This window comes from Nelumbo lutea, chromosome 5, assembly GCF_056320005.1.
Source record: "Nelumbo lutea isolate HS-2025 chromosome 5, American lotus-T2T, whole genome shotgun sequence".
Taxonomy (NCBI): Eukaryota; Viridiplantae; Streptophyta; class Magnoliopsida; order Proteales; family Nelumbonaceae; genus Nelumbo; species Nelumbo lutea.
The window spans coordinates 79394614-79403510 of record NC_142688.1 but is presented as its reverse complement, the minus strand read 5'-3'; positions in this window follow the sequence as shown (position 1 = coordinate 79403510).

The following is an 8897-nucleotide window of genomic DNA, read 5'->3' as shown; positions in this document are numbered from 1 at the left end:
GTCGTATGAGAGAATTCAAATTTCAAAATTCAAATAAAGGAGTGTCGGGTTTGTGATGCTTTGCCTTCCCGAGCTTGCACATGTGCACAAAGTGTGGGGCTTGATCTGGACCATTGGTTAATCTTGATCTGATCACTAATTGCCTCTATATAAGCAAAGGATAGAGGCATTTTCCTTCATCATTTAAACGAGAGCATTTATCAGAGTTCATCTAGTACTCATCCTAGTTTGGTTCTTTCTAACATTTGTGTAGAGATCATCCTCAGTAAGTGTTCATGTCTTCGTCTTTGTCTTCTTCTTTTGGTTTAGTGGCTCAAGCTTGGATAGTTAGTGGAGTCTAGAGTCATCTTACCAAGAGGCAACTGAAGTAATGGTCCCTAAGGCTGATGCCAATGAGGCTGAGGCTAAAATAGACATTTATAACAAGGTGTCCAAGGAAGTCTAAGAGAAGTTGGATGAGGACTTCATTCCGACTAAGGTTAAAGGGCTGGTCAAGGAGGTCAAGGTTGAAGTGTTAACCAAGGAGGTTGAAGTCCTTGCTCGAACTTTGGAGTGTTTCAATAGTGCTCCCTGCTCATTGATGGAGGACGATATGATAAGGATTAGAAAGGCATATTCTATCCCTCTAAAAATATGAACTTAGTTTCAAAAGAGGGGAGAGAGAGCTAACTTGCCTTGTCCAGGTGAGCTTTGCATGTACTTGGTCATCTAGTTGGTGCCTATCTAACTGGTCTCCATGCTAAAGTGACAAAGTCTTGCATGTCTAGTTGGTGCCCACTTCCTTTACATACTTTGTTGATATCCTTTGTTTTTGCACCATCCGCAACCTTCTGATGACCTTCCTAATCTTTCATATCTTATTCCATCTTAAGAAGAACCAATAAGGGTATAATTACTTATCAGTTTGTTTGAATATGAAGATTCTCTTTGAGGCCCCTTCTTCAATCCACAATTGGAAGAAGGGTTCTTATTTGTTAAGTGAAATGATGGTTGGCTCTTAATACATCAGTTACCAATGACCAAAGTGAAGTCCCCTAACCTAATGATCCTATCCAATGTGGACAATAAGGCATTGGCATAAATATCTTAGATCAAGTTGGACATCAAGAAGTACACCTCCTTGATTATGTTAATCTAAGCTAAGTTGAGCTCAAATTAGTCAAATTGGTCACCAAATTATTGAGTTGATTTTGTTTGGAGGTTCTCTCCAAGTACTAACCTAGGTTGGTATTATACAAGAACTACCATGGATCCACATGAGAAGCCGAAGATGTTGCACTTTTAGAAACTGGTCATAAAGAAGAAAGTAACAGTTGTGGGCTTGACACTGCCCTCATCTCAATAGCGAATTGAGGACCCTACAAAAAGGCCATCAAAGAATAAAAGTATGACTACACAAGAGGTTGTGGTACTGGACTCTAACAAGTTGAGGTCAACAAGATAGGGCCGATAGCAAGTGACTTTGAGGAGGGGATCAAAGGGTCAATCCTTGAGGCAAGCAGATGACAACCTCTACTATTTGATTTAGAATATTCATTGTAGGGAGATAGGAATACCTTAGAGAATGAGGGAGCGGTTAAGAAAATTGTTTAAGAAGCCCTACTTCCATAAATAAGAGCCAACATGATGGGTTATGCAACTGGGGCAATGAAGAGCTTAATGATTCATGTGGTCGTAGTGGTGAGTAATTTCCTTGTTATTTTTCTCACAACATTGGAGCTCGAACCTGTGCTAACTAAGTTGGTTTTGTGGAGCATTTACACTACCACCCAAGCAATGAATAGGATGTATAGAATGTGCAAGTACATCAAAAAGATGGAGCTAATGGAGGAAGTCATGAAATCCAAGCTAGAAGAAGTGAAGGCCACTATCAAGGCCAAAGATAAGTAGAACTAGAAGTTGAAGAATTAGGTGCATGAATTGAAATGCAAGCTTATCTCTACAAGGAAGCACCTGGACGAGGTTGAGGCAATGTTGTGTCAAGCTAAGGAGGAGGTCGTGGCTGAGTTTAAGACCTTTGAGAACTTCAAAACCACACTTGACAAAGCTTTTCCTCATGATGACAGATGCCATAACTGTGCTTGATGCCTTCTATAGCAAGGAGCCCACCCAATAGGTTGTAGCAAGAGAGACTAGTGTCGGAGCCGATGAGGACTGTTGGACCAAGGGGAACAAGCAAGTCGATGTGGTCAATCCTCCAACCAAGTAGTGATTCTTTGAGTTGTCCTTTGCTCATCTCTTCATGGATGCTACTACCACCACCTTTCTTCATGGATCCTTTTTCTATTTTGTTCATGTATTTCTCTTTTTTTTTTCTTTGCTAAGTGTATAACCTAGAATTTCAAGCTTAATACTTATAAAAATTGGAAGTTGAATGAATAACTTTTCTAAATTCATATGCACCTCTCGTTTTCATTTATATTGGGTTTATGTATTCTTAGGTGACAAATGGTTTAGTTGAAGTTCTTGACTCATGTGTACCATGACCTAGTTCAATTTTGATGGGCTCCCATAGTGGTTCATCTGTTCATAGGCAGTCAATTAAGCCAGGGCCTTAAACAACACATTCATGACTTGGCTTTGGTGAGGCCAAGGCATTTCTATTTTCATGGGAGCTTGGAACAAGTCCAAGGTGTATAGGCTATAGCAGTTTTGAGCTAAAAATGTCTTAGGTTTGCCCAAGTGTGGAAATTTATTTGTGTGAGGTTTCATCAATGAGTCCATGAATGGGTTCATTTACAGACTAGTCGTGGTCCTCAACAAGCTTGATCAGCCACAACACCAAGTCGGGGAGCCTATGTGGGTCATCAACTGAACAAAGCCATGTAGATGCCCCACTTAGCAGTTTAGATTAGTTGTCCTCGTGCCATGAGTGAATGCAATGCTATTCCTATCATGCCCAACCCCGGTTAGGCTTTTAGTGTTCATGTCCAGTGTTACAATGGTTGATAAGGTCAATGTACACATAGTCAATGCTTGGTGTGACAGAGCTTCAAGCCACCACCAAGCTCAACGCCAAACATTGATAGTACATTCTCATTTGTAGAGTTCCAACTGTGAGTACGGCATTCCCATCAAGGTCTTTTAGTTGATAAGAGCTCATATCTATCACCTTGGTGACTTTGTAGGGAACTTTTCTTTTTGTCCCTAACTTGCTAATGCCAAGCTCAAGTATGATGACTTTTTGCAATACGTGGTCTCCCTCCTTGAACTACCTACCATGGACCCTTGATTATTGTAATACTTGGTCGACCTTTGTTGATAGACAATCATTTAATCTAAGCTCGATTTTAGGTTTCCTCTAGGAAGTCGAGGTTGGCCCAATGTCCTTTGATGTTTCCTTCTTCATCATAATTCCTGGTTTGAACCGTAAGGGAATTGACCTCTATTGGAATCATTGGTTCAGTGCCACAAGTGAGGTTAAAGGGAATTTCTTCTATAGTCATCATTTCTATAGTGCATGCTTTTAGTCCATTCAAGAGGGTGCAGTCTGTAACCTTGGTCTAATTATTGTTTTAAGGGTAATGCATGGTTGTGATCTGATGCTCTATGCCAAGTTCCTTGCAATAGTCTCTGAACTTCCTATCTATGAACAAAGCTTCATTATCTATGATCAAAACCCGATGTATGCTGAAGCAACAAATAATGGACCTCTATAAGAACCTTTATGCATTTTTTGTCGTGACCTATGCCAAAGGCTTAACTTTGACCTACTTTGTAAAATAGTTAATAGCAATGAGGAACTACTTCTAGCTTATTGTAGGGGAAATGAACTGAGGATGTCCATCCCCAATTGGAAAAAGGGCCATGGACTGCTAATCAGTGTTAGGGGGACTATAAGATAATGAGGTATGCTAGAGTGCCTCTTACAATGGTTACACTTTTGTATGAGTTGTTCAACGTCTTACTTCATGGTCGGCCAAAAGTACTCTTTTCAAAGAGCCTTATGGGATAGTACTTTGCCTCTAAGGTGGTCACCTTAGATCCCCTTATGTATTTCTCATAGTACATTGTCTACTTCACTAGGCCAAGGCACTTCAGATAAGGCAGAGTGTGAGGCATTTTTGTACAAGTTCCCCTAAATGATGCAATACCAAACTACTCTATGTGTAACATTTTTGGCTTTGGCTTGGTATTCTGGAAGAGTGGCCATTTTGAAGGAAGTAGAAAGTTGGGTCTATCTAGGTTGGTTCGGAGTGGAACGGCAAGCAACTAGTGGCAATACAGATTGTACCCATGAGGTCAGAGTTGAAGGAACCTAGATAGGGCGTCAACTCAAATATTCTTTGGTTGTGGTATCTACCGAATAGTAAATTGTTTTATCCTAGACATGATCTCTTGAACTTTTTCCAAGTAGCTCTCCATAATGGGCTCTCGAGCTTCGTATTCAACATTTATATAGTTCACTATGAGCTGAGAACTTCTAAATGCATCGACAATCTCTACACCACCATTTTAAGCAAGTCAAATCATGTCATCCTGACAATAAGGGCCCCATACTCTGTTTCGTTATTGGAGGCATTGTTGGTCAAACCGATGTAATACTCTAAGGCAGTGTTGTCTGGTCCAAGGAGAAGTTGACCAATACTAGTACCTTGTTGGTTTGAAGAGCCATCAACATGGTGAGTCCACATTGTAAGTTATTGTAAGTTCTCCTAGATGTTTTAAGATAGAGAAGGTCCACTCTGCTACAAAGTTGGTTAAGGCTTGTGCTTTGATCTTTGGCCAAGGTACTTGCTCGATGTCAAACTCACTAGGCTTTATGCTCCATCGAATAAGGCACCTTGAAACACCTACCTAAGAGGCTAGTCAATAAGTGAGAATGTGGATTTTGTGTGGTTGGAATTAAGGTTTAAGCTTGCATGTTGAGGTTATGAGGGCTAAAGCAACATTTTCTAGATTCGAATAAGTACTTTTTGCATCCAAGAGTACTTTGCAGGTGTAGTAGATATCCTCTACACACCATCTTCTTCTTTGATGAGGACTGAGCATACCTCCTTGTCACAAACTGAGAGGTATAATAGTAGATGATCTCCAAGGCTCGACTTGCTCAGAAATGACAACAAACATAGGTACTACTTCAGTTGTTGAAAGTTTTGTTTACACTCTTCAATCCACTAGAAATCCTTTGCCTTTTTAAGTGCCTTGAAGAATGGAAGGCAATTAGTTTGTACTTAGACATAAACTATTCAGTGTGCCAATCCAACATGTGAGATGTTGTACGTCCTTAAGGATCTAAGTAAAGGGCATATTGAAGACAAACTTAGATGGACAAGTAACAAATCAAAGCCTTGGTGAGTTATAAGAGTTGGATTGGATGAGCTGGATCCTATGACTTGAAAAAACCCAAGTTAAAGGCCCCAAGGTGGTTCCTTAAGGGGGAGCACTCTAATGTTCAAGTCAATAGAGAGAAGAAGGGGTCGGCTAGGCCAAGCTATTGAGGACAAGCTAGTCATAACTAAGTAGTGTTAAAGAGCTTATGAGAGCAAGAGATCTAGAGGGCGAGAATGTTGAGAATGGAAGTAGAGAGAGTAATACCTCGAGCATCATGCCCCTATGAAGGGGTGTCATTGTGTTCTTCACTTTTCAAAACATGTTATTATACTAAGAAAACCTCTGACAAAAGTTCTAGGGAAATTCTATGTTCCTTTCCATGGGGGGATAAAGCCAGTCTCGACATGTGGCACATGTCCCTCTACTTCAGAGGTTCACAGTGTGTGTATAGTCATTAACCTAATGAATAGTATTTCTCTACATCATCAACCTGGTCGAGATTGCAGGCAGGTCCTCATCCAAGTCAGTGTCCACATAGTGGTTCAAGTGGGGTGAGATACGACCCCAACAATCAGCAATGGCATTTTCTACATCCAATGCTAGGTAAGGATATATGTGTTGAAGGGTGTAGGTGTTTTAATTTCAATGCACATTAATTATGGGCTTTCAACGTGATTGAAGATATATTACATGCAAGCTTATTGCTTTTATTTAGAAGGGAAGAGTATGCAAGAGAAATTTTCAAAAAGTTAGAAGAGGACAAGGCAGAGAATAGGAAATCTAAAATCTTGTAATATAGGGGAAGAGTGTTTGGAAGAGTAGAGAGTAAAGTTATATATAATTTCATCTCCCAAGAAGTAGTAAACTAAGAAATTGTTGGTTTGTACATCAATACTGTGATTCGGGCTAGTAAAAGAGGTGCAAAGAAAATTAGAATTAGAGCAAAGACAGAGGAAGTCAGGGGAGGAACTTGGAATTAGCTAGTTGTATTAGCTCCAATGTTGTTTTTTTTTTGTCATTCAGAAGTTTGGTACTCAACATTTCATTTTATTTTTGGGTTGATTGATAGTACAAATTTGTTATAGGATTGTTTTGTTTGTGTTGGGGTTGTTTTTGGGCCAATTTTATTTTGTTTCTTGGATTGTAGTTCTTTTGGGTTAGGGTTCCATATGATTTCTTAAAGGACCCCCTATTGTAACTTCTTCCTCTTCTTCTCTTTAATTCATGAAAATTTTTATTTTTAACAAAAGGAAAAAAAAAACTCATTTTGATGCGTGTTTTTGAATAAAGGTTAGGGGTAACAATGACATTCATACAAAATGGTACATATATTATGGAGACAACTTCAAAATTTTTAAACATTTAACAAACATAAAATCTTGATCCTTTTGAATTTTTCACTAAGTTATTCAGTTGTAATAACTATCTATTATTGGTATTAGTTCAAAGATGCTCTCAGTTGAAAGTTGAAAACTCAACTAGTTAAAGGGATCAACTTTGAAAATGTGATAATAAAAGATAGAATTTATTCTATTTCAAGTATGGCACCAAATTGGGAAAACATGAAATTATTAATCAAGAAGTATACAAAATAGGGAGTGCGAATAAAAGAAAGCAACAAGTAGTTGAACATATTAAAATGATGCCACTAATTGTAAATGAGCTTACAGCTATTGAATTCTAGTTCATGAAAAGAAACAACTCTATGTAGTGGTAATGTTTCGTAAAATTGAATTGATGCCAACAACTGTCAATTGTTCTAGTCAAACACTGGCCTAGCTTTATTCATCCTTTTTACTAATGTAATACTAGAAGAAAACTCTTAATAGACATGGTAAAGAATAGCACTAATTGATATTGTAGTGAAGGATGATTCCAATGTTAGACATCCTAATTTTAACAAATTAAGTAAAAAATCGAAATAAAATTAAAGTAGATCTCTCAATGAAGTGCACGTTCATCACAACAAACTTCAATGGCTAGGGGTGTCAACAATATTCAAAAATCTGATTTTGAATGTGAGATTCAACATAATTGAATCAAATTTGACTAATTCCAATATCACAATTGAATTCGAATATCCTATTCATACAATTTAAGTAATCAGATCAAATTCAGATATGACCTAATTTGATTTGATAAATATCCAAATTTGACTCATTAGTTAATTCTTTTATATAATACATAAAATATTTAAACATTTTTATATAATATTTAAATCATATAAGTAATTTATATATGTTATGAACTTTATGTAATTAAAATATTTATTTTATATATTTATTAATTACCTAAAATAATTAATTAGTTGAATTTGGATATCGACTTTTCTAATCGAATTTGCATTCATATATTGTCTGATTCAATTTGAATTCAATTTGTTTACACCCCTACCAATGCTAAAAGAATAACCAACTTTCATAAGTAACAATGTAACCATGGTTATTAGGGGAAGTGCTTCAAAGTTATTGATGCTTGAACAAATTTTGTAGACCTATGGAAAAAATGTATGAACTTAACTTTAGGTATATGTTATATAAATGTCTATATCGAACCACAAGTGAATAACATAATCCATGTTTCTATCAAGGGTGTGAATATATTAGAAAAGATGGTTGAAATTTTGGAAGGATAATTTGTTATGTGTATGTATGTACTCCACATCGATACAATGCTAGTCAAGACAACCTAGAAATTTTGTCCTTGTATTTATTTTGAAAGCATAAAGTAACCAAAAGATATAAAGAATTCAAATGTAATTAATTGAAATGTCTATTAATTTTATCTTTATTTAATTTTGTATTAATTCAATGATCAATTTGCTTTATTAGAAAATTTAGTCAATATAAATATTAAACTTGTAAGTACATTATCCATCACACTTCTTGCAATGTGAGATGGTCGAGACAACGCTTTAGCACAATTGAAACCCATCTTTTCACAATTTTTTTTTTATTGTAGCTTTGCATTCTAATATCATAGTTTCACAAACTTCGCATTTCAATCTAACAACTCCATAACTCAAATTTGTTTCATAGCTTTGAAGGGCAGGTTCCCATCACATTACACTATCATAGTTAGACCCTCGTCGCAATATCCTTAGCTTCATCACATTCCTCATAGTGCTTAACTTATCATTACAATTATCTTAAATTCATAAAAAGGGTCGAAGTAATCCACATCCTCATGTGCACATATTAGGAAGGGGCAGAGATCTAGACACCACATTAACTACTTGAACACGCGGTGAGATCCCAACAAATGCAAGTGGCACAAACTGGGTAGCTAAATAACAAATTAAACTCCTTTCAGGAAGGAAAATCTCTAAGAAAATTTATAACTAGAGGATCCAAAGTATGAGCTTCAGGAAGCTCATGGTCGACTCAAAAAGATAGTCACCACCCAGTTTTCAGAGAAAATGGGCCATCATGTTCAAATTCAAAAAATTTGATTTTATTATCTCGATAGTAACTCCGTTCTCCATGGAAAGGGCACTAAACTAAGAAATACTAAATCCGAAAAGATTGGGAGAGGGATTATGTTAGGCACCCCTCTCTCTAAGCTGTTATAGCAGTCCAATACAGGAGTTATTTGTGCTTAATTTGTGGTAAAGAACCAATGAA